The sequence below is a fragment of the Aethalodelphis obliquidens genome, unplaced genomic scaffold (assembly GCF_003676395.1).
Source record: "Aethalodelphis obliquidens isolate GAN/ISIS:26980383/991018 unplaced genomic scaffold, ASM367639v1 scaffold24, whole genome shotgun sequence".
Lineage (NCBI taxonomy): Eukaryota > Metazoa > Chordata > Mammalia > Artiodactyla > Delphinidae > Aethalodelphis > Aethalodelphis obliquidens.
In genome coordinates, this window is record NW_020837968.1 from 576,729 (window position 1) to 604,042 (window position 27,314).

The 27,314-nt window shown below is 37.6% G+C and overlaps 1 protein-coding gene across 8 annotated transcripts in view; it reads left to right on the forward strand.

Annotated features, from left to right (window-relative positions):
- Nucleotides 1–27,314, forward strand: part of DENND1B (DENN domain containing 1B) — a 260,763-nt gene that overhangs the window by 72,067 nt on the left and 161,382 nt on the right. The window lies entirely within an intron of this gene.

Here is a 27,314-nt window from a genome sequence, read left to right on the forward strand (position 1 = left end):
CTGTAAGTAAGACAGTAAGAAGTAGTAACTGCTATAACTAAGAGGTCAGTTCTACCCTTGTTACAGTAATGTTCGAATCATTAACATATATAAGTTGAATTGACATTATTTTCTTATTTTAAAATAATTCTTATCTATGGCTTTTGTTTTCTTAAAATGGGAGACTTGGAAATGAATTTACTGCATTTGTATTTTAATTATAATATTCTCTAGTTCCTTAAGTATTTTGTATAGCCAAAACTATGAATTATTTTGACATAATGTATGTAAATTTTTAAAATCTTTATAATTTTTATATGGATTTATCATTTTGAAGTGAATTATATGGTTAACCGTACAAATTTAAATTTTTATATAAACAAGTACTACTGGAAATCTGATGAGCAGGTTCCTTTTTTTATCTACAAAGAAATGGGGTAAAACAATCTTGTCACTTAAAATTATAACAGTACAAGCTTAACCGTCAGTTAAGTTCACAGGTATGATTCTCATAATTTACCAAAATAAAAGCTGATAAAAGTATTCATTTTAAAGCAGTTCATTCAGAGCTATACAGACACATGTGATTTTGATTTGGAAGAATAATTTTCTACATGTGAAAATCAGTATAGAAGATTAGGAAATGTCACTGAAAATGTGAGTTAAATGAGCATGTTAAATACTAATTAGATCTAGTGCAGTCCTTGACTGTTCTTTCACATAAAAAGAGAGCATGTACTCTTAATTTGTTTTTAGCCCCTTGGAGAAAGAATAGATTTATAAGTATCTTAAGTATATAAAATAAGTCCCCACAGTGAAGACATGATTTGTACATATGAGGCTTAATTGGGTTTGTTTCCCAGTAATGGGAAGTTAGGTTAGACACTTGTTGACTAATGTTACTGTTTTGAAATATCAATACTATTCCTCTCTTGGTCTTTCTAGTTCTCTCTGGTCTAACCTCCTGTCCAGATTCATTTTTCTTTTCTTTTCTAACTTCTACCTCTTAAACTGCCCCTGAGAATTCCTAGGGTATCTGAAGGCTCCTGACTTTGGGTTCACATAAGGGTGATAGTGTACTTGTCGAGTTCAGCTACAGTAAATTTTTCAGTGAGACCAGCAATTGCTGTTCCTCTTTGTGACAGATAAAACTGGTGCTAGGAATGTTTTAGCTGTTGCTTTGTTTCCCAGATTTGTGAGGTCAGTGGAACATTAATAAGCCCTCACATACTAAGTAAAACATAAAAGCATTTGACCATGTACTGGTGATGAGCATTCGTAACCCCCAGGATTCCAGGGCATGCGGTTCTTACAGACTTTTTGAAGGTTAGAGCTGAAAGGAGCTTTAGATACCATTTTGTCTTACTACTTCAGTTTATATTTAAAGAAACAAAACTTCATACGGAAATCCAGCCAAGGGCCTTGAAGAATGGTTTTGCTATATGCTTTTTGGTGAATATGCTGCGTACTACAGGTGACACAAGTGCTCTGTGTGTATTTCTCATCCTTCTTATCTTTTACTGCTTTCCTCTATACTAATTGTCTACTTCTTCCTAAATAGTCTTTTCACTGGATCTGAGACTGCTTCAGTAAGAGTAATTCTTAATCTCTCCTTATTTAGCTCTTAACATGTACTAGGCACTATGCTAGGTGCTTATGTGCACAACTGATTTTATCTTCAAATTCTCCCAGTACTGCTAGGAGATAGTATCAGCCCTGAAACTGAGACTTAAGTAAGAAACTTGCCTGATAACACACTGCTTAGAAGAGGCAGAGCTAGCTGAGACTTGAGGGCAAGTTGGTGTAACTCAGAAGCATGTGTTATTAGCAAGGAAGCTGTATTATTCCTTCTGCTTGGAATGCTGACCCAAACCCTACTCACTTATTTTAGTTCTTTTAGAAAAAGTTTATTAGAAGTTTTCCCCCCAGTATCTTTATAATTTGAAAGCAGTGTGTTGTTTAATCCAAAGAAATGATACCAATCTGTTTAGTCCTTTAGTTGTACCACATACAGCTCTTGGTCCATCCTAGGCATTGGCTTATTATATACTTCTTTGCATGTGTTTTCCTTCTTTTGGCAATAGAAGAACCAATGGGACAACCCAAATAACATTTCAGGAGTTGTAATTAATTTTTGTTGTTGTTTTTTGTACAGTGGAGAATTTTGTGTAGGAGAGTAGGAGATGAAACTATAAGCATAAACTGGGCTGAGTCTTGGCAACAATGAAAGGCCTTGCTGAAGAGTTGGTCCTTCAAATGAACTTAAGGAGAGTGTGATATAACAATATAAGTCTGTTAGGAATACTGATTTGGAAGAGATTTCAGTATGGATTGGTTGTGGGAGAAACTGGAGGCAAGGAAGTGATTTGGCTTTGCAGTAGTGCCGCTGAGGAGCAGGAAGGATCTGAAAGAGTTGGTTACATTAGGAATGAAGTAGAGGATGAGTGTGTTAACCTGAAACAAATAGACTGCCAGACGTTTCTACGGCAAAGGTAGGTTTATTCGGGATCAGCAGAGAATTGCAGCTCGGGGTCTGCAACCATGGCGAGCCAGGTGCAAGTTCCTGCCTGATGAGGGAAGGAGAACCTTTTATCCAGGAGAGAGGAAGTCAGGAGAGCTGTGTAAACAAAGAGGCCGTGGCTTTTCATTGGCTGAGTCCTTGCAGGAAAGAACAGTATTTCTTCTCCCTGTTGGGTTCCACCATGGTCACAGGATGTGAGAGCTCCCCCTTCTGGTCACCCCAGTCTATTTAATTCAGGTTTTTGTTTATTAATTTTTTACGAGTGTAAAGGGGGGAAAGAGAGACTGCGTGCAAAGGTGTTTTGGGGAGCATGGGGTGGAGAAGAGTAGTGAAGAGAGAATGAGTTTCTTTTTGGCACTTAGAGAAATCTTGAATTATCTTCCATGCATGTGATGGGAGGGGACTTTGGGGGTTTAGGAAAAATGGAGGGTTTGCAACCTTTGGAAATAGAAAGGTGTGAATGACTTTGAGGATTTACAGACCGATTTAGTTGATGTCAGATTTATGTTTTGCAAATACATTGAGAGCTGTGGCTGAGAAGATTAATGCAGAACAAATCTTCCCATCCATGCTGCTGATAACTGCAACATCTCCTATTACCTTTGTGAGTTCACCACTTCTGTATAAAATGAGTAATTTTGTTTCTTTTTGCTGCTGTCAAGCTAAGCTCTCCATTGTTCTTACATTCCTGTTGCTCACATTTACACTTAATAGCTTGACGCTGTTTTTCACAATACTTGACTTTTCCCCGGTACTTTCTGCTTGTTATTTCGTGGTTCACTTTTCTGTAGGTGTGCTGCTTTCATGAACCATCGGCCTCTTAGGGCCACGGCTAGTCTGTATTTCTTGAGCGAGAGGAGTCAGGCTTTGGGAGCAAACTATACCTTTAGAGAGTGGTCAGAACTAAAATCTTATAAATGCTGGGGGCATTTTTGCGTTTGAATCACGGCTCTGTATTTACAGATTGCATGAAGTGTTGCTTTCGGCAGAGGTTTTCTCTCTCTTAGTTCCTCACCTGCAAAATAGGGCTGACGTTGCTACTCTGACAAAAGTTAGGGTAGGAATGACGTCTACGAAGCATAGTGAGTGCCTGGCACATAGAAAGCACTCCATAAATGTGAGCCGATAGTTCTATTGTTACATCGTAATGCCACGAACGTTTATTAATTTATGATGAGGAATAGATAAAACTGTTTTATGTATTGTTTTTATAGTTTGATAACAAGTTGGAGAATTTCACTGCTTTATAGATCTCCAGAAAGATGTATAATTTTATAGTGTCAGGGAAGAAGAAATTTTCCTCTACCCTTCTAAGTCCTTCTGGCTGGCTTAAGAATTACATTGACATGAAACAGATTAACAGGAGAAGAATCAAACAAAAGGTTAATAACTTGTACACGTGGGAGAGACCCAGGGAGACTAGTAAGCAGCCAGAATGGCAGAAACCCTCCCCTTAAATACCATCTTCAGCTAAAGACAAAAGAGGATGTTGGGGGTCGTGGTTTGGGACCTCAAAGGGGAGGAAAGCAATTCACATGGAGAGGGAGAAGCAAATGTTTGGTAAACACGTGTTTGCTGGGTCAGGCAGGGACAGGGGGGCACAGAGTGGACTCTGATCTCTCTAGTCTAGTTCCCCCACCACACCTGGCCCATATTCTTTGCAGGTGTCTCTGGTGACGGGTCTATTCTGGGAACAGGCCCTCTCTCTAAATTCTTTTAGGCAGTTACCGGGGAGGGAATAAGAAAAACTTCCCGAGTCTTGGTTTCTTAAAAATAATCAGCCTGAATAAATCTTCTGCCAGAGACACACTTTGTGGTGACAAATATTGCTCCCCGATGGTAGCATGAGAGACATCTTCAGGATGGCTCCCAGCAGAAGTCATAGGACCATGGAGCCATCCTCTGCTAGTAATGGCCAACACACAGAAATCATTAGGTCCGTCTGCTTGGTTTCTAGATAGGAAAAGTAAGATGATGAGGCGCTGATCCCAGGTCATATTTCTTGTTTACCTTTAACTCTTCACTCTTGCAGTATTTTTCCTGCTTTCACACAAACTGCAGGCCTTTCATGATTCTGGGCCATTTCTTATGTCTCAGATGCCGTTTTCCATTTCTCTGATATGCTTCCTTTGTAATACAACTTAGATGCTTTACCTGCTGTGGTATATTGAAGCATTCCTCTTTTTGTGTTCCGTAGGCATTTTTTGTGTTTTGGGGTTTACTGCGTTACCTGACGTGGAGGAGTTGTTCTTGTGCATCTTATTTCAGGGGATGCTCCAACTTAAGCTTCTTTCTCAAGCCATGGACTTTTATATATTTATTTTTGACTTCTGTGTCCCCCACTCAGCTGCTGTACTCAATCTGTCATCAAATTTTATTGCTTGTGCCTCTTTTATGTCTTGTAAGTCTGTCCATTTCTCTTTACTTCTAGGGTCCTTTCCTTAATTCACATCCTCCTAACTCTCCTTTTCACCTCTGTTTTTGTTCCTATTTAATGTATTCTCCACAGTGTAGCTAGAATGATCTGTAAGACAAATGATCTCACTAAAGGGAAAATACTGCTACTGACATCACTACTGTCACTGGTTCCTTACTGCGTGCTAGGCAGTTTTCTAACTACTTTACCTGTAGTAGCCCAATTAATCCTTATAGTACCCTTATAAGCCTAAGGGGCTACTGTAATTCCCATTATACTGATGAAGAAACAGAACTGCAGAGTACTTAATTGATATAGCAGGAGTCACACAGCAATAAGTAGCAGAGCCATTATTCCAAGCCAGTGTGACCCCAGAGCCTGCTGTACTAAATGCTTATTGAACTCAGTTCTCCCCACTGACACCTTCAAGATAAAGTCCAGCCTTCTTACCATGATCAAGCCCCTTGTTCAAGGCCTTTGTTTATATCTTTAGCCTCATATTTCTGTCTCCCTTTCCCGTTGTCTAATACAAAAGTGGTCTGCATTTCATAGCGAACAACAGTTTCCCTTATGTACTCACCATCCATTTACCTTCTCCCTTTGAACATGGGAGTCCTTCAGCCTGAAATGCTAGTCTCCTCCTTGCTCTCCCCTTTGCTTGTCTTTCTGGTCTCAGCTCGGAGGTCATATCTTCTGAGAAGCCCTTTGTTTGTCATGGGTCTGGATTGGATGTACCTCATTGGAGTTCCCTCAGCATTTTATGTTTCCAATGTTATGGCACTGAGATCTGTCATCTCTTTACTTTCTATTTACCCCATTAGACCAACGATCTCTGAGACTAGTATTAAAGAATAATTTTTAAAAGAAAATAAAATCGTGACTCCTACACAAATAGAAGATTTTATTTGGTAGAAGTGTTTTATTTTTTTAACTCGTTAACTGGCAAGGGCATCAGTAAAATGCTGTAACCTATTCAAAGGAGAGTTCAAAGTATCACGATTATATAGGTAAATCAGGAATATTGTAATGTATTTTCAGTGGCTTTTTTACATGGCGGGGTGAGGGAGGAGGGGCATCAGCTTTCCCTCCATCGGACGTGTCTGTGGACAAATACCATTTGCGATGCTGTCATTTATCTACAACTTACAGGATTATAGAATAGCTTAGACAGTGAAAAATGCAGGGCCCTGAAAAGAGGATGTCAGACGATGGCTTGTTTTTCATTGAAGATAGCCAGTAACCTTCGGTCCATTTCAAGTTTTACAATTTTTCCCTGCAGTCTTCCTCTTTATCCGGCAAGCATAATAATATCAAACAAAGATTATTCTAGATAACAAGTCCCATTAGGTTTGGCCTGATTATTTACATAGGCAGGACAGGAGTGTTAATTTAGCCTACAAGCCTCCATGAATTTACATATCCAGGGCCATGCAGTGTAGAACAACTACTATATCTACAAAATCAACTTCTTTCTGGAAGTTTTTTTGTTTTTCTTTTTTTTTTTTGTTTTTGCGGTATGTGGGGCTCTTACTGCTGTGGCCTCTCCCGTTGCGGAGCACAGGCTCCGGACGCGCAGGCTCAGCGGCCATGGCTCACGGGCCCAGCCGCTCCGCGGCATGTGGGAACCTCCCGGACCGGGGCACGAACCCGTGTCCCCTGCATCGGCAGGCGGACTCTCAACCACTGCGCCACCAGGGAAGCCCCTGGAAGTTTTTATAAGGAATTTCAGATTAGACTTTTAAAAGCGTCTGTTTCTAGATAATCCCAAAGCTAGGAAACCAAGTCCAAGAAAATATCTTTCCCAGATTTTATGTGTACTATCTGTAATATTCGTAAATTCCTCTCAAGCTTAACAAATTTGCTAAGGTTCCTGGGCCATGAGGAAGGGACCTTCTTTAACACTGTCAGGCAGGCATTAGGCCAGGTTTCCTGGGAGGGCTTTGTAGGCTCCCTAAGTATAGTTAACCTTTATTCCTTCCAAGTGCCTTGACATGGCTGATTAAACAAGCATGTTTCTCAAAAAGGACACTTTAAGTAAGGCCTTGGTTGTTAGTCAGTTTTTCCACTTATATCCTGGTAAAGTGAATGACAGATTTTTATTAAACTTATGCAAATAATAATATTGCAATGAAAAGTAAAGGGACTTAGTAAGAGTTTCTGAATTCTGGGAGGGAAGGAATCAGTGAGAACTAGATGTAATTTAAAAATTATATTTCAGTTTACAGGAGCAGGGTTTACAGAATTATTGTGGGTTACAGACAGCTTAGGAAGAGAGGAAAGGGCTTCCTTATATGTCCAGAAAATAGAGTATTAAAACAGCATCAATATTTCAGACAATAAAGTTTCCATTAGTTTATCCAACACAGTGCAGTAAATTATTGTTCTGCTGGACCTTGGCTTAGCAGTTTCATGAAACTTCCTGCTTTTTGACTAAAAGAGTCTTGGAAATCCTGACTCAGTCCAGTGGAATGGCCTGAACGTTGTCTCAGTGATGTCAGTTCAGAGACCTGTACCCAAGCGTCTGTTCTTTGAAGTGTCAGGAGTTGAAGTACCTGATACAACCCCTTTCCACAAAGCTCTGAGGCTGACCTTCTTTGTTGAAAACAAACTGTGGCCTCTAGCTTATGGCAGTCCTCAGGGTATCAGAAACAGAAGTAAACTGTCTGTAGATGACAGAGACTTAATGGATATGGTTAATTTATTAATGATTATTTTCAAGTGTGAAATGTCTACTGAGGGTTCATAATAAAAATAAAATATGGAAAAGGAAATTTGTTTCCGTTGTATGAAAAATGAAGGTAATAAAGCCATTCAAAAAAAGTTTTAGACAAAACGTGTGTAAGACCAACAAGTAAGCCTGTTTTTGAAGGAGCCAGTTCAGGTTATGCCTGATTTATGAAAATGGGTGAACAAAATTTATAGAGGAAAGATCTTGAGATATAACATACAATAATCCTGAGGCATAATATAGCAAGAGTATACCCAGAATGTCAAGTGAAGAGATTCATTGTATCTGGAGTAGGGCCTAGATGAATATATTTTTGTAAAACTTCAAGGGTAAGTCTAAGGTGCATATCCAGTTCTGAACCACTGGCTTAGAAGATACAAAGAATTTAAAATAAAGAACTAAGGTTGCGACCAAGTGGAATTTTAAATAATAACTGAAATTATAACTGGCAATATTATACTATTGTTGCCTAATATTATCAGGCAAAGCACTGCCAGTAGTCTGATAGTATGGGAAAATTCAGCAGAACTATTTCGTAAGAGTTTGACTCTTGTTTTCCTGGAGAGTAAAACATATTCTGGAGACCAGGGGCATTGGCATGTCTCTGGAAACTTCCCATAAAGCATGTGATTTCTGAAATATTCATATTCATAAAATTTACATGTACAAATTTAACCTAGGACAGGATAAGCACCTCTTCTGATTTGCCAGCTTTTTGTGTAATAATAATAATAGTTATATCAGACAACTCTCATGATAATAATATATCAAACAAACCAAATTACTTCTAGCATCTCATTTTATAAGGCAAGAGTACACATTCCTGTGATTTTCAGGGAATCTCTAGGAAATCTCCAAGATAGTTTTAGTTATAAAACATATCCTGAAAGTTTTTGATTTTTTTTCTGCATTCAGAATCTGAGTTTGGGAAGGCAAAATTTTAAAAGTTGTTAGAAGATTTGGCTGTTTGATTAAGATGGGGTCCATAGGTGCCTAAGAAGCAACACTTGATTATCTGTTTAATCAAAGTGACACGGCTTCCCTGGTGGTGCAGTGGTTGAGAGTCCGCCTGCCAATGCAGGGGACACGGGTTCGTGCCCCGGTCCAGGAGGATCCCACATGCCGTGGAGCGGCTGGGCCCGTGAGCCATGGCCACTGAGCCTGCGCGTCCAGAGCCTGTGCTTCGCAACGGGAGAGGCCGCAACAGTGAGAGGCCTGCGTACCGCAAAAAAAAAAAATCACAGTGACAATAAAATATTTAAAAGTAAATATAGACGGTAACACAATTGAATAGTTCTTTCGTAAATGAGGAACTTTTGTACCTCCCCACTCTGCCCGAATAATAGAAGACATAGTAAAATCAGTATCAAGGACAGAGAATTATTCTGTTAAGACACAGAGTTCTGGCTATCTCAGAGGTACACGGAGGTGAGGATAACTTTTCATGTTGCAGGCGAAAGCGTTAATCAGGAATCCAAGGAAGCAAGCCCATCAAAACTGAGTGAACTTTAAAAATTCTTACAGCTTCTTTTCAGTCAGGTATTACCAAACATTTTAAGTTTTATTCATTGTGCTCTGTCATAGTCAAGAACAAACTGACACTTAGAGACATATCTCAGAGATCTGCAAGGTCAAACTAATTTCATTATCATCACCATAATAATTGTGTCATTTGTGTTAACATGTAGTGCATCCATGATTGCTATCTTCAGATGAATTCATGTATCTTTTAAAAATTTATCAGTTTTAATTTCTAATACACTACATTTCAATAGTTATTACATAAACACTAGCTCTTCACCATCCTCAGCAAGTCCCAAGTATATAGAGGTAAAAAACAAAAAAAGCCCAAGAATTGCTGTTTTAGGATAAAACTGTTCTTTGAAAAAACAAAACAAAACACACAGTTGTATTTATCTGATACTGTTGTTCCTAGTGTAGTCTTAACCACTCATATTAATCATAACTTTTAACCTAAATAACTAACTTCTGTTTCACAGAAAAAGAAAAAACAAAAAACACTTGGGGGACAGATAACTGAGCACCTTGTGTCCTGCACAAGCATTTTACAAGACTACCAGACATGGTACCCATCATACCACTTTCTAACACCACACACCTCCCGATTAGATCTCTGTATAGTGGCCAAAATGAACAAGTTTATTAAAATGAGCCAAAAGTGTAGGATTTTCACAGCACACAAAAATAAAAAGTATATAGACTTAAATATGCTTAGTAATCAGTGTTTTTAGTATTCTATCTTAGAAATTATCTAGGTTCATAATATATATAATGTATCATATAATGTATAATACAATGAGTATACATTGACTAACTCAATATCAGTTCAATATTTTGGTTACCTAAAGGTTTTCAGAATTATGTTTTAGCAGATACATTACAAAATATAGTTACTGTTGAAATAAAGCTTACCAGAATAATGATACAGTTTGGTTGAGTAGAAATTTACACCTTTTGTAACCTTAAACAGTATGCCATTTGTTCATCAAACCTGTATACATTTAGGAAAAACAACCCCAAACAGAATGAATGTATGCTTATATTGTACTTAATATTGATACATCAGAGAAGTCCCAGCTATATTTATTAAACTAAATTGATAGAACTAGGTGTTTGCTAAGGATTTTCCTTAATCATGTGAATTTGAATTCACCAAGAATTTTTTTGAAGTCTAGCCCATCTGAAGTATTAGAAATTCAGTTTCCTTATTTTATAGGACTTTTAGGAATAATCAGTTTATGCTCATTTCTCTCTATAAGCCAATCAGAATAGCGCTCCTTTAATTTAGTTAAAATTTTTGTAAAGGACTCTGTTTTTCAGAGCAGCTTAAGGTTCACAACAAAATTGAGAGGAAGGTACGGTGATTTCCCATTTACCCTGCCCCACGTTTGCATAGCCTCCTGCGTTATCAACATCACTTACCAGATGGTGCGCTCTTGACCAAGGATGAACCTACACTGATACATAATGACCCAAAGTCCGTAGTCTGCCTTAGGGTTCACTCTTGCTGTTGTACAGTCCGTGGGTTTAGACAAATGTATAATGACATGTATCCATCACTATAATATCATATGGGTATTTTCACCGCCCTAAACATGCTCTGTGCTCCGCCTAGTTATTCCTCCCTGCCGTCCCCAGCCCTAGCAACCACTTATCTTTTTATTGTCTCCATAGTTTTGCCTTTTCCAGAATATCATACAGAGAAACCATACAGTATGTAGCCTTTTCAGATTGGCTTCTTTCACTTAGTAATATGCATTTAAGGTTCCTTAAAGTTCCTCTGTGTCTTTTTATGGCTTCGTAGCTTATTTCTTTTTAGTGCTGACAAATATTCCATTGTCGTAAGTACCACAGTTTATCCATGTTCCTACTGAAGCACATCTTGATTGCATCCAAGTTTTGGCAATTATGAATAAAGCTGCTATAAATATCCATGTGCAGGAGTTTAATTTGTGACTTTATAATCTAGTTTATTGATACTCTCTGGAGATAGAGCACCATTTCACACCAACTCAGTAAGAGCAAAGGCCTTTCTGAATTATAGACATAGAGACTCACAGACACCAACAATTTTGATCATATTTTTAGGTATACTTTACGTAGTGAACAGATAATATAGATAGGTAGGAAGCTGAAAGATACATTGTTAAAAGCAATGCTATATTTTACAAGGCCTTTTTAGTTACGTTTTTGGTTGTTACTTTTATGATATCAGAGGTGAAAATTTTGCCAAATATTGAACAAGTTTACTTAACCTAGGCAATTAGCATGTGCCTACAGCTGCCTTAAAAATACTCATAGAATACTTTTTTTTTTTTGCAAGGTACTGGTCTGGCAACATAAGGCTTGTAAACAGAAAGACGTGTGGTCCTTGCCTTCCAGGAGTCTTATTATTGGGGAGGAAGATTGGTTTGGGAATCAGAAGTGAACTAATATTCCGTTTCTACTTCTAACTTGAATGTACGACTTCAAGGAAATCATTTTTACTCTCTGAGGTTCAATTTTCTCCTCTGTAAATGGAGACACAGGTTGCTTATTGTTTTTACAATACTTGGTTCTACGTATAATTCCAGCAGAAGGCCGGGTGTAATATGTGCCATGAAAGTTACTCACAATGCAGTGTAGACGTTCTGGGAAGGAAGACCTCACACATTTAAACAGGCTAAGAGGGAAGTAGTAAGTTTAGACTAATTGTGCTGGTGATGGCAGTATTTAGTGTATTTTGGTAGTTTCTAGGATTAAAAGGCTTGAAGAGGGAAGACCATGTTTATATAGAATAGCAAGAAGCCACTTTAAAAAGGAGATTGAAGACAGAAGCTAGAACTAATTTCTGTGGCAAGAAGTGACAGAGATGGCAAGATGACAAATACTACCTGAATACACACCATGCATTATTTTTTTCTAATACTAGATAAATAAAGATAAATATAAGAAGTTGTCAGCTCAGAAGGACCTCGTAGTCCAGTAGGGGAGACAAAATTATTCATAATATACTGTCTGTTCTGTAATACTAACGGACAGGTTGTAACGGTGGTTCCCACAAGGTTGCCTCACAGCTGCAAGTGGAGGGTTTAGCTCTGGACGGCAGTGGTGAGGTGTGCCTCCCTCTTTAAGATAAGCAGAAAGAAGGAAGACTGATGGCAGGGGCTTATTGATAAAAGACAGTATTCTGGGAGGACTCAGTTTCAGGGATGTTGAAAGTACCTTTGTTCCTTAAATCGTCTTGATTGTCATTCTTATGCTGGCGTGACTTGAGAGAAAGGGGTAATGGGATGTGAGAGGAAAGTTTATCCTGGATATTCCGCCTTGGTCCTACTACATTATTGTCTCTTGCTTCCCCAAGAATTGTTGTCAGTTGGTACATGCAGAACAATGGCAGTGCAGTTGGTGTACTTGAAGGGTGTGAATCTTCATTCATTACTTCTGGGACTGAGAGTTATCAGAGGCCAGCAATAGAGAAAGTGGTTTACAGGTCTCTAAGCGGGCGTTGGAACGATATTTGGGAAGAGAACGTAGTTGTGGCATTGGGTGCATGTTTACAGGTCTCTAAGTGGGCACTCGAAGGATATTTGGGAAGAGAATGTAGTTGTGGCATTGGGTGCATGTTTTACTTCCATGCTGATATCCACGTGGCGATGCTGGTGTTTGGCAGGTGTGCGTGGAAGGGTATCTTTAAGCCTTGCTCCTGGACCACTGAGTGTATTCTTGGAGTTGGTCCTCTTTTAGGGTAACAGTGGAGGATACTGTCATATATATAGTTAGGGTAACTGATTGTGACACCCTATTGTATTAGAAGCGCAGAATGATGAAATTATTTTGTGATTTGGAATTGATGTGGAATGATAGCTAAAGACATTAGAATTTTATTTCTTGCATTAAATAAAAGACTTTTTTTTTTTGGATAGTATAAAGTGGAGTTTGAATTCTGTCAGTTATATGCTTGGCTCCATCAAACTACAGGGTAGGCATTCAACAAATGAGAGGGCGTAGTCAGATTCCCTTCATGCCCTGCCCTGGCTTTTCCTAGATCCTGTTTCTTTTTTTGGTGGCATTTCTGTTTTTACTGCCCATTTTTCTTCTTCTCCTTTTTTTTTTTTTTTTTTTTTTTGTGGTCGAGTTCTACTTATTCTTAGACCTTAGCTTGAAAATTAATCCTTCTTTGAAGGTTTTCCTGACCTCCCAGGCAACCTGTCTGTACTTCTGTGTAGCCTCTTGCATTTGCCTCTATATTTTACAGTTTTATTTTCATTCTTTCTTTTTTCAAATGTCTCTATCTCCCCTACTCTGTATGTATCTTCTTATTTTTCAGTCACCACATCTAGCACAGTGGCTCATACATAATAAGGTCTGAATAAATGTATTTTGAATTACTAGTTGAATAGATAAAAGGAAGTTGAGTAAACTCGTTATAGATTATTTTAACCTTCTTGGAAAAATAGGAGCAAGATAACCTTCTAAGCAGAGTAGATATGAGGGTGTGGAATATTAAATTTTGAAAGATTTCAGACTGGTGTTATGACACATATAATAGGGATTCATCAAACTGTGAATGAAAAGATGCGGCTCAGTGGAGGGGTCAGGCAACATGAAGGTTTAGTAGGTCCACCACTGTTCGTTCATGACGAGCACCTGCCTGTGTGTACCTTCTCTCTTTCTCACATTTCTGTTGAAGGTTAAAAAAAATTAAAAATCAATATATATTGACACACTAGTATGGCTCTCATGCTAGATAACTAAAAAACACCCTTGGTAATGCATTGAGAAACGTTCACATATTACATAATTATTTTAAATTACAATAATAAAAATTCCATTAATTAAGCAAATCTTGGTAGAAACTAATTAAGAAAACTTGGTGGAATTCAACAGTTTGAATTACAGTTCTGAGCGAATAGTAGTAAGAAACTATGTAATATACAGTAATAAAAGAACATTTTAAATCTTACCCTTCAGCTGTATCTTTGTAGGTCTTTTGTAATTGTAGGTAACTTGCTAGTTAGCTGATTCCAAAACAAATAAACTCATCAGCACTGTATACAGTTTTCATGTTCAGCAATATCTGGTAGTTGGTCTGCATGGTTTAGGAAGAATGCCTGTTCTTTATTTAAAAAAATGTTTTACACATCCATCATTTCCAAAATGTATTTCTTTTAATAATTTTAAAGGGATTTGATCGCAATAAATAAAGTCTTTCATGATTTGAAATTGCGGTAGATTGATAGCTGGACATTTTATAATTATGCTTCTTGCATCAAGCATAAAATCTAAATTATTTGGGAATAATTTATTAAATCTGAATACTTTCAAAATAAATATTTAAACAATTACAGATATTTTTAAAAACTGGATTTCTTTTTTTGCTTGTTTGGATTTGATTCTGCCATTTTATACTACCAGTTGATTATATCAGGCACAGAAAAAAAATTTAATTGCATTCTATACCAACTATTGTTTTTCCAAATGGAAAGAACAAATTGTCTTGAACCAGTTTTTTATGTGTGATGGTTAATTTTTATTTTACTACCACTATGAATATTTCTGTTATATATGAACACGTATTTTTGATTTCTTAATTTTTAATGAAATTAAATCTTATAAAGAGAGATGATGGCTAATTTAAGAGAATTATAATCATATCAAGACTGTATACTTTGTTTCATATTCCATTTTATCAGTGATTTATCTTAATAACCCTAAAATATAAATTATTTCTTATAATTTGCTTTGTAGATACACATAGTGTTATCTGTTTTGCACATTCCTGTGTCAAAAAAAGAAGAATCATAATAAAACATAAGTGGCAAGCATGTGGGAAAGTGCTTAAAATTAAGTCCAAGATCATCACCATAATTATATCTTTCTGTCTTTCTTCACGTAGGCAAGATTTGTTTCCTTTGTAAATGCAGTGCTAGAAAGCTCAAGGCAAAATGTGATCATGTTCTTATTTTACCTGCATGCTTGTCTTATATTTTCTACTGTTAAAATTTTAAAGTTTTATTGCAAACAGGGAAACTAATTTGGAAAAACATAGTGAGAAATTTTGCTTTAGAGCTGAGGTATTTATTGGAATACAGAACTGTGTAATCTAGCAAACTCCTATTGAAAAGAATATTTTTGCATACATTTTAGATAATAAAATTTGAGAGCTCCTGAAAAAAATGACCTTATTTTTCTGCTGAAGGGTGAACAGGTTTTACTTTAATGAGCTCTTAGAGGTGAAGGGTTTTATACTTATTTTTATAGCAGTGAAATTATTATATTCTAACTATGCAAATAATTTAGACCAATCCTGGAAGGTCTGGCATTACTCAACGACCTATAGAAATTAAGTAATAATAGATGATGCAGATTGAAAAAGATAAATGTGGTTTCACAAGAACTTACTTTGTATTGAGCAGTAAACGTTTGATAAAAGTCACTTTGGAATTTAGTTCTATAACGGGTTCTGAATCTTTGAGACAAAGCGTTAGGAAATAATTTTTTTCAAAATGTTGTAGCATAGGCTGATGAATCAGAAGCCTTTCTCCTGAAATCAGGAGAAAAAAAGTTAAATTTAATATAGGGGCATGAAAGTCTCTCTACCAGTTCAAAATGTTACATTTCACATTTTTCTTTATTTTTAGCTTAAAAAGAAGTTAAAATTAATTAACTATGAAACAAAGGATGGAAGCAAAAGTAGCATGTTTTCAGATGTTACTTGGTGGAGAAATTAAAATCCTTCAAATTGACATAAAGTCAATATTAATTTACATGGAGTATGTTACTTTGAAATAATCTTAATCATTATAACTTTATAGTGCTTTAAAAAATGCCTTTCAGGGAAATTTCTTTTTTAGGAATAGGTATAAGTTGAGTGAAACTTGTGGGTTATAAGAATCAGTAGCTAACCATAAATTGCTACCTTACCTTTTTATTTTGCTATTTCCATTTTCTCTCCCCTCTCAGTACATTATTAATAGATAAGCCCTATTAAAGTAATATTGCCAGGTTGTTTACTAGTGTTTAAAATTTAAGCCTGAAATACAGTTAGGGAGAATAAGTAGATATGAAAGCAATTCACAATTAAAATTTTGAAATTTAAAAAATATCCTCTGTTAGCTGAAAATGTTGAACTTGATCAACATATGGTACCAGCTAGCCTCATCCCCACCCGTTCTTTTGTTATCTTGTTATTGTTATAAGGCTTAATGACAGTTGTAAGCCATAGTTCTGGATATGGGGGTTAGTCCACCCTGGGGAGAAGAGGAGGAAACAGCAGTGTGGATTATGGAAATATGGATTGATCTAAAAAGAGACCCCTTGTAAAAGAATGGGACTCAAAGGAAAGCTAGGAAAAACTGAAGAAAAGATGATGGAATATGATGTGAAAATGATCATTTGAAATCTTTCCTTTCATTCCCAGCTGCTGTGTTTTGGAGAAACGGAATGCATTTGTATGTTAAGGGAGATGCCAGATGAATAGTATTATTTATTAGATATATTTTCATTTTGAGTGAGATAAATTATGTGCATTTTAATAGACTTTGCATATGTTAGACTTTTTAAATCTTAAAGACATAATGTTAGGTATGATATTTCATAGAAATATTTCAAGCAGTGTACAATGTTTGATTAATGTTTGGCCTTTAAATAGACCTAATTTCAAAAATTAACTTCATGGTTGTTATATATTAAGTATTTTAACTAAATGTGATGGTGAATATTATATTTAAAATATGAATTATTTTTTTGTTACTTTTATAACTTAGCTATTCAAATATATAGTTACACGTTTATTCATATGTGTTTTTCTAGACAAGTGATAACATTGCAGCTTGTCTTGGTAAGCTAGTACTAAGAGATAACATACATCTTTATCCTTAGCCTCTTTGATCAGAAGCGACAACAATGCAGTCTAGTGGTCATTTTTGCGAATGCAGACACAGAGTCCATGTGGTTTTACCTAGTTTGTGATGTGTTTGTAAACAATGAAAGAAAGACTGTTGCCTTGATTCTGAAGTTTGGGAAAAGTTAGATTGGCAAAGAGTTAGCTTAAAAGCATAGAAATAAGGCATTTGGGAGGAGGTTTTGAGGGAGGATGTTTCCAGTTTTGGACGTGCCAGGTAAGCTGGTAGGGATATCTCCTAAGTTGTAGGACGCCTCTGGCTGGACGCCGCCGGCTGGGGTTCAGGAGAGGAGTATGATGTGGCTTCACACAGCTGTTGAGTAGCTGAACTGGGTTCTGACCCTCACCTTCTGGCTGGAGAATCCAGGCTTTACCCGTGCTGTGTAGCAGTGAGACTGGATTTCCCACGGAGAGGTGAGGGCTGCAGACGGAACCCTGGGAACACCAATGGAGAAGGCGCCATGAAATAGCCTGGGGGGCAAGGAGGAGAGCTGGATGAAGTGGGCACAGACGTCTGGGGAGGGTGCTCGGGAGCGGAAGCCTTGGCTTCCTCGGTCAAGGGGCAGGTCACTGTCAGCCTTTGATCCCACATGTCTCATCCCTGGTAGGCGTGGAATAAACATGTGTTAAATGAATAAAGTGTTACACATTGCAGAAGTCAAACACGATAAAGACTGGAAAAACGGCTATTAAACGTAAAAACTAGCGATCACTGATGACTCTAAGCTGAGAAGACTCACCAGCAAGCAGTGATAAACTTACATCGTTCTTGCAGGAAGATCTTCAGTGAGAGGAAGAACTATTTTAGTCTACTTTTTAGCTGACCAAAGGTTGCCTCTACTTTATAGAATTTACCTTAGTCTGCTTTTACAAGTAAGTCACTCCTGGTTTTTATATATACTCCTTATATTCCATATATTCCAATACAGTAATGTATTGTAAAGAATAAATAGAAGGCATTAGATCATTTATTCAAGAGAACTACCAATCCTTAACGGAGAAAATTTATCAAATGACTCTCGCTCTGTGTGTGTGTGTGTGTGTGTGTGTGTGTGTAGTTTCTGGTTTATTGAGTAAAATAAAGAGACTCTTTATTGTAAAGACAAGAGACTCAGCACATTGTGTGTTCTCTTTAAGGTCATTTATGCCGAAGTGGACTAGACTAGGAATGATCAAAACTCATTGCTATTTGGTGAGGCTTGTTTGGTGGCTTTCTCTGTGTGAAAAGAACCAGTGTTCACAGTTGAATTTCTCATAGAAAGAGTTCTGCATTACAAGAACTAAGACCAAGATTGGCACCTTTTCTTAAAAACCTCAGCAAGAGGCCAAAGATTACATCAGCAGGGAGTGTGAACTAAATTTTTATTCCAAGAGGTAGATGTTCTATAATGGGTGGAGCAGAATAAGTTTGCAAAATAATAGCTCACAATATTTCTATTTAGAATCTCAAGAAGCAAATCATGCAAAAAGCAAAAAGACCACTTGTGACTTCAAATTTAATTGTAATTTGACATATTAAAAATTATGGGCATGTACATTTTTTATAAAGAAAAAATCTTGTATAAATTAAGATGACTTAAAAATGCAAAAAAAGAAACAGAGTTCCTAGATTCTCGATTTTTAGTCCTGCTTGCTAGCTATCTTTGAATAAGGTTTTATATTAATTACTAAGTACTTAGTTCTTGCTTTAAATTGAAGGGGATAAAAATGTCTCGCAGACTTCATGAATAGAACGGCTAATGGCATCAGTGGCCCGGGGTGTTTACCATCTGAGCTGCAGTTTTTCGTGTCCTCACCTGCCGCCACGTAGAGGCAGCTTTGGCCTGATCTGCAGGTTCCTACTCTTGAGCCTAAGATAATTATCAGTGCATGCTCTCTCCACCCTCAGCCCCTCTGTTGCTATTAACATTGTTTAACCTCATCCTGCCTGTGTTACTTGAGCATTACTTACTTGTTCTGGTATGATCCTTGTTCTGATAAGTGACAGATGATTTTGTTTCAGTTTTTAAATAATAGGCTTCAGGGCTTCCCTGGTGGCGCAGTGGTTGAGAGTCCACCTGCCGATGCAGGGGACACGGGTTCATGCCCCGGTCCGGGAGGATCCCACATGCCGCGGAGCGGCTGGGCCCGTGAGCTATGGCCGCTGAGCCTGCGCGTCCGGAGCCTGTGCTCCGCAACAGGAGAGGCCACAACAGTGAGAGGCCCGTGTACCACAAAATATATATATATATAATAATAATAATAATAATAGGCTTCAAATTTAATTCCTTGGTCTTTTGTTCCTCTGTGAGAAAGAATCTACTTAAGTCCTTATAAGTCTTACTTGAAAGAAATCAGATGTATGTTTATACTGTAAATCTAATATTTTCAGTGGTGATAAATAAGCGTAGACATAAGTAGCATTGCTTTTTTGCCTCAGGACTTAATTTCAAGGGCATAGAGCAACCCAGAACAGGTAAGACTCACATTTGTGATGACATATTATCCCATCTCTTCTCCCACGATTTCCTCACATCTCGGCCCCCTTTATTTTTCCATACGCCAAGCTGAACTTTGGTTCGGAGGTATTAATTGTATACCCTTAATTCTTGATATGTATGGACAATATCTACCATATAGAGACCAAGCAGGCATCAGATTCAGGCATCTGCTGATTATATATTGAACCCTACATGAAAACAAAATGAAAAAAAAGGCATGGCATGGGGAATAATGGTTAGAAGCTTCAGCCTGTGAGTTCAAATCCCAGCTCTAACATTTGTTAGCTGTGTGACTTTGGGCAAGTTACTTAGTCTCTTTCACCTCTTTTTTCCCCTCCACATAGAAAAGGGAATAAAACATGGGTTGTTGTAAGGGTTAAATGAGATAAACATGTAAGTGCTTAGGTCAGAACCTGGCACAGAGTAAGCAATTATTTTATCATATCTTTATTTGGGAAGATAATCAGAAAGAAAGCATGCAGACTTTTAAATCACATTTCCTTGAACTGTCTACTGAGGTGGGTTGATTCTGCTGGTGCTAAAACAGTGTCATTTCATATGAAGTCAACAGTTTTTTGTTTTTTTTTTTTTTTTGAGAGCATGAGTGATGTTCCAGGCACTGGTTAGGCATTAGGAGAACTCCAGAGTTGAATAAGCCGTCAAAGATTTTGGAGATTCGTTTGTTCTGATTGATCATGTCAGTTATAACAACTAGGACTTTCTGGGTCACTACTAACTTCATTGATCTCTGGTTACTGACTGATGACATACTGTGATTATAATGCCAGAAGTGGTTGAGTACTCTATAACGTATATCTTGATACAAATCACTAGAAAAATAAAGACAGGATTATGAGAAAATACAGTGATTTCATAATTTGGGAACATTATAATAAAGCTGCTTGTTGAGGCGACTATAAAAATATGAAGAATAATAGTAACTGTCCATAACAGCAGACAATAAAAGAGTCCTATCTCTTACCACTTCCGTATCTTTTAATCGGTGCCATTCCCTTTCTTTGTCTCTGTCTAGGCCAGATTCTCTCTCTGGAGCACCAGACGTTTTATCCAGCTACCTCCTGGGCGTCTCCATTTTTACTCTTGTTTATATCTCAGTTTTGTACCTTCTCTGCATTCCTGCTGCACTGTCTCACTTCAGGTCACCACTCCTCACCTCGACGATTGCAAAAGCCTTTCTATCTGATTTTCCAGCCTTCAGTCTTGTCCTTTTAAAACCCATTCTACAAACTGTAGTCAGAGTGATCTTTCTAAAATTCAAGTCCAGTCATGTCCCTCCCTTGCTTTAAACCTTTCAAAGCTTCCCTGTTTCTCTTAGGTTGGGTGACCATGATTTATTGTCCAAACTGAGATACTTATTTATTACTTTTTCACTGATAATTTGTATATGGTGCAATGCAGATCTCAAGTGTACAATGAAATGAGTTTTGACAGATGCCTACGCCTGTGTAACCCACATTCCTTTAAAGATACAGACTATCTCTGTCACTCCAGAAAGTTCCCTCTTGCTGCTTCCTGGTTACTTCCTGTGCTTGCTAATCCACTCCCACAGCCCCAGGGTACCACTGTTCTGATTTCTGTTATGATAAATTGTAACTTGGACACTTTTGAGAGTAAAAGGGGTTGCTGCTGATAACTGCGCTGAGAAGATGCATGTAAAGGGTTCTGGGCAAACCAGGAGGGGTGGTTTCCCTACTCTTTGCATCAAGTCAGAACTTCTTAATTGGCCTAAAGCCCTTTTGATAGAATCAGTCCCCTGCTTATTTCTCAAGCCACATTCTCTTATCATCCCCCCAGACTTTGTACGTGTTCTTTCTTGTCTCCAGACCTTTCTGGACCTTTCTGTAATATTCTTTCCTGTGATGGGAAAACCACCCTTAACTCCTCTCTACCTCCCTCCCGTTGTACAATAGTCGGGCCAACTTCTTGTTCTCTCTGTATTTCTCTGTTTAGCAATAGATGAGATTTCTTCCCTTGGGACTTCCACCACACTCCTCCAGAAGCACCCCTGCTGAATTTGGTGTACATGTCTGATTTCTAGACTCCCTGGTGTTTTTCACTTTTACCACCCACGCTTTTATTACATTACATTGTGATTGTCTTTGATTACTATTCGCATGTTAAATATTTGCTAAATGAATATACATAAATGTACATAAGCATATTAATTATTTATATAAATAAGTTCATGTTGAGTTTGTAAATATGAGTTAGTACTGATTAGACTTTATACCTAAGTAAATAATCTTCATAGAACAGTCTGTATTTTATAATTGTGTAATTATAATTTAGTTCTTCCAGACAAAGCCTCCAAATGGGTAAATAGTCAGTTATGATTTTTCCAAACTTTAAAAAGACACCGTGATTCTCATTTCTACTAGGTGACCTTGTAGACTCCAGGGACCTTCAAGGTATAGAGAAATAATTAGTATGTGTACTGTTGCTCCCAGAATACAATAGTCATCTAAAGTGTAGGGGCCCTGATTTATGCTCTAAAACTAAAGTTTCTGTTGTTTCTTAAAGCATCAGACAAACAAGATTCCCATCTGATTTATCGCAGGATTCACTATCTAGGGAAAATCAAGCAGTGCAGGCATAGTTCTGAACTGGGTTCAAGGCAGGATCAAAAAAAAAAAAAAAAAAAAAGGGTAATTGTAGTTTACTTCTCTGGGACATATCATACCTCGTTTGTCATCCATAACAGCAAAATACATTCTTTAATGTGTGATTTACCTAATGAATGGAGAATATTTACATGAATACAGTGACAGAAAGATTGCACATGGTCTAGGTCTGAAGAATATGAGAAATAATATGAATTAAGGGTCTGGCAGTCCACAGGACTGGGGAAAATATAAAATCCAGACTGGAGAAAATGTAAAATCCAGCTAAAGGTTAACAAAGAACAAAGAATGACTCAAAATTAAAGAAAATGGAAAACATAATTCAGTAATCAAGGGCAGTGCTACAAAGAGGATGTGTTTTCTAAGGGCATCTCTATCAGTGTCTTCGCCAGGACAGTTGCAGGGAAGCCCCCTTTGAGGTGAAGGGGGCAGGAAGTCCCTCCGTTCCTCACACTGGACAGTGCCTTGTGCAGAGTTGGTAATTAATCCTTATTAAGTGCATTGATAAATAAGTACATGAAAAAAGAATTGTATTAGTAAACCCTCCCTTAAATGAAAAATGTCTGTTGGCATGACTCTTTGAAGATATTTTTAATTCAAAGAAGTAGCCAGGGTGGTAGCCCAAAGTAAGCTCCTGTACATACTGAAAACATCAGATATGCACAGTGTATGATTTTGCAGCATTAACCGAGTTTGCCTCTATTGTGTTTGATTAAACAGAAATAGTTGAATATATTCAAATCTATATCTATATCCATAGGCACCTATATTAATTAAATGTGTTAACCATCTTCCAAGGAGGCAGATAAATTATTCAGTATAATACTTTGTATTTTGTATCTCAGTATGTTAATGTTTTGGCATAGGTCATTGGACACAGGACCTTAAATGTTGTAGTTATTTAGTAAATATGTGTTGAATAAGTATCTTCTTCATTTGAATTCATATGACACTTGAGTTCTTAAAATAAGTTAACTAATTAATAAAAGAGTTAACAGTTGTCAGTGGGGTTTATGTACCTGACACTGTCTAATCATTTTACATGGATTTTTAACTTAATCCTCATACAAATCCCAAGTAAATCCTCACTTAATCCTATGAGATAGATGATAATTTTGGCACATTTTCTAGAGGTGGTGACAGGGGCGCTTAGCCGGGGGCTGGCACAGCCAGGTCTGAGTGTCACCTCCTGGCTCCAGAGCACCGTGCACTGACCACTGGGCTTTGCTGCCTCGTGGGTGTGTGCCTGCATACTGGTGCCTGTGCCTATTTCTGGGATCTCATCGTAGCTCTGAAAATTAGTAATCACGTTTCCTTTACTCTCCACAGCATCTAGCTGTGGGTTGGGGTCATGGTAGCGGATCAGTTGACTGGCGTCAAACTTGTTTCTCTCTAAAAATTGAGGCTTTTTTCTACTTATCTTAATTCTACTTATCTTGATTTAATGGCAGTTTGATATTCATTTTTAAGTAGCTTAGTGTCTATAATGCAAATAAATATTATAGGCAATGCTCTATTTTATTATATAGGTGTTTCCTTTGATCTAGAAAATGTTACTAGTTAAAATAGGGGTGAGTGATGCAAAGAATAAGTATATTAGTCTGAAAGGAATGGGAGGTTACATGGTTATTAGGGAAAAAGAAAGGGAGTCTTCCTAGGTGGCTTTTTCTTAGAGTTGGATAATTGTTATTCAAATCACTGTTTAAAAGTTAGTGTTAACGTAGGCATAAAAATTTGAAGGTGGTTGGAATAGAATTTTTGACAAAAAACCTTTGGAAGCCCATTTGCTTATATATATATACTTTCATGCCTTTTGAATTCTTCTCTTTATCTTAAATTAATGAGGGAAATGTATTATTCCTTTTATTTGCCAAGTAAACCACCTATCTAATCGTTAAGTACAGTATATGTATTTTTGGTAACATCATGCTGTACTGCTTTGAATCTAGGCTTTTTCATTGGCATTAGATTAAGCTAATATTGAGTACAGAGCTCTCATCACCTGACTGATACACATAGAACCAAAATCCTCAAAATGCGTATTTCTACAATACAGTTCTTTTTACAGTCGAATGTATTTGCTTCATGGCAGTTATTTAAATCTTTCAACAATAAAAATTCATTCATAATTTTTTGTGTGTGTGTTATGTGGGCCTCTCACTGTTGTGGCCTCTCCCGTTGTGGAGCACAGGCTCCGGACACGAAGGCTCAGCGGCCATGGCTCACGGGCCCAGCCGCTCCGCAGCATGTGGGATCTTCCTGGACTGGGGCACGAACCCGTGTCCCCTGCATCGGCAGGCGGACTCTCAACCACTGTGCCACCAGGGAAGCCCCATTCTTAATTTCTGATAGTGAAAAATAACTTGATCAGAGTTAACAATCTAAACACTGTTAGTGTCAGAATTCACAGACTTGGTGTTTTCCTTAAATTAAGGAAGAAGGATGAAAGAGAAATTTACTTCTAATTGAAATAGTACATAAAAGTAAAACCAAGAGAAAAATCCTGCAGTGGTCTCAATTATTCTGATAGTTATTCCTTGGCTCTAAGTTTAAAATAGAGTCTCCAAGCTTAAAAAACTTTAGAAAGTAAGACGATGTTTAAAGAGGCTGTATGTATAATTTACGGTATAATTGTAGTTCTACCTTTTAATAAAATGCGTCTCAATCTAAAAACCCTGTTAGTGTAGCTGTGTTTCCTTGGAAACTTAGAGCATCTCGCAGTACCCCTGTGGGTGTGCCGTGGTGCCTTGAGCTGCTCGGGTGCAGTTTGGGAATCCCCGTTGTGCGCTGTGCAACCTGCTTGTCACTAAGTAGCTCAGTGAATATTTCTTTTGAGAAAAAAAAAAGTTTATTTTTCCCCCATGTAAAGCACAAATAGATTGAATACATGGTATTAATGAATTCTCATTTGTTTTGGGAGATAATATTCAAAATTAAGTAACCATCTTTTTAGGAATCAGTGACCATTGTGAAAAATTAGATTAAAATTGATAAATAAAGCCCCCTTTTTACAAAAGGATTCTGAAAGTGTTATTCAAATGAATAAATTTATGCATATTTGAAAACTGTCCTTATGTAATATCGTGTATATTTTTCCTGAGAACTTTGGTAGAACTGTAATTCTTATCTAATTAAAATTGCTGTGAGGAGTCTTAAGAAAGAAAAGATGATGCTTCACTCAAGCTTCTTTGTAATTAATTACAGGTGTTGTGGCCAGTGGAAAATGCATGGGTTTGAATTCTGACTTCTCTAAGTAGTCTAAGGCTAAGCTAAGCATGGGTAACCTTTGCCCTGCCCGTGGTTAGTCTAGGAGTGGCCGCCACCTTCTGGCTGATCAGCTGCCACGGGAAAGTCAGCCGGTGGGCCTGCTGGGAAAGGTTTCCCCGCTGATAGAAAGAGCCTCCCAGGAAGCTTTCGCTGGATACAGCGGTATCTTCATGTGGTCAGCTGAACTCTGGCAGCTCGTTTTGTGACCACGAGTACATGTGCCTGAGGACAAAGGCACAAACTCCGGACAGCAGAGCAGAAGGATGGAGGACTCCTGAGTCCTTGAGGAGGGTACTGAATCAGTCCCCGAAAAAGTCCACCGTGTCACTTCTGGCAGTGAGAGGGTAACTACTGCTTGTGTACAGTAGGCGCCCTTATCTTATTCCTTAGTTCTAGGTGCCAGTCAAACCAAGTTAAACACTCAAGACCCTTACTGTAGGCAATCGAGTGTGTTGTGAAAAACCCTCCCAAGTGATTATCTTATACCGTCTTATCTTCCGTCTAATTCTTTCTGCCCTCCCATTGAGAACCCCTGGAGAAAGACGGTTATGAAGTTGAACAAACAGAATTTGAGGAATGATTGATTGCATATGGAGGTCAGGGAAAGGGAGAGGTCTAGGCAACTACCATGTGCTTGTTTGGGTAACGGGGTGGGCAGTGCTGCCGTTCTGGGTGATAAGGACTATAAAACTGAAAGAGTGACTTCAGTTTTGTTCATTCTGCATTGGAGGTGTCTGGGGAATGTTCAGAGATTGATACTAGAAGGTAGTTAGAAGTATAATCCTGGAGTTCACAGAAGTATCTGAACTATAGGACTAAGAAATTTGGTAGTTGTAGTTGAATCCGTGGGTGTAGGTGAGATTGCCTAGGCAGGTGTAATTTACTGGGTGTGGCGGAGAGGACTGGTTGGAACCTCAGCATTTCAGTGGAGGGCAGGGGAAGGAGCCATTGAGGACAAGGAAAACAAGTACTGATCCCAACGATGGTGCATCTCCTTGACTCTTAGATTTTTTTCAGAGAAATTCTAAGACCTTTGTAGTTACTGAACTCTAATCAGGAGGTAAACTTTACATATTTCAGCTTTTTTTTTTAAAGTAGATTCTTAAATGCTCCTTTCCTCTTTTATTTGATCAATTTATAATGCTCAAAGGTAACCTCATGGATAGTCAATATACCACTCTTAACATGAGCAGTTTCTTCTCTCTTACACGATCAGTTTGATCATAATGCTTATTAGTACAGATACAGGATATAGTACCAAAAAACCACAGTGTATAAATTTGCATTAATCCTTGTTTTCAGTCATTTATATATTTCCCAGTCAGTTTATTTATATAGTAGTAGACTTGTTTTTAGGGCATATGCAGATATATGTGTTATTGCCTCTTGTATTTTGCTATTCATAATTTTATATTCTATTAATATATCATTCTTTTTCTTATTTCTGTTTTTAACATTTGACATGTTAGTCAATGTGTTCTTTCTATGAAAAGAAATCTTTTAGAGAATTAAGAGGATTTTGAGAACCCAGATAATTTTTCTTGCCTGAGGAAGTTAGGTATTTCATAAAAACAAAAGCCGGTAGGAATAGAGAAACATAACTTTTGAAGAGTATTGTCTTAAACCTTTCACATAATCTACGGATGCCAATCCAGAAATGTGTGTGTGTATGTGTCACATCAAGAACACAGTGCGGTGGAAATACCAGAGTTTATGAGCACTTCTAATCAATATAAAAGTACAGTTTTTAATTAACATCGTTGTTAAAAGGATCCAAAAAACTATTTGCATGTATTTTATTCCTCCCTCCAACTCTCTTCCCTCCCTCCCTCTCTCTCTCTCTCTCTCTCTCTCTCTCTCTCTCTCTCTCTCTCT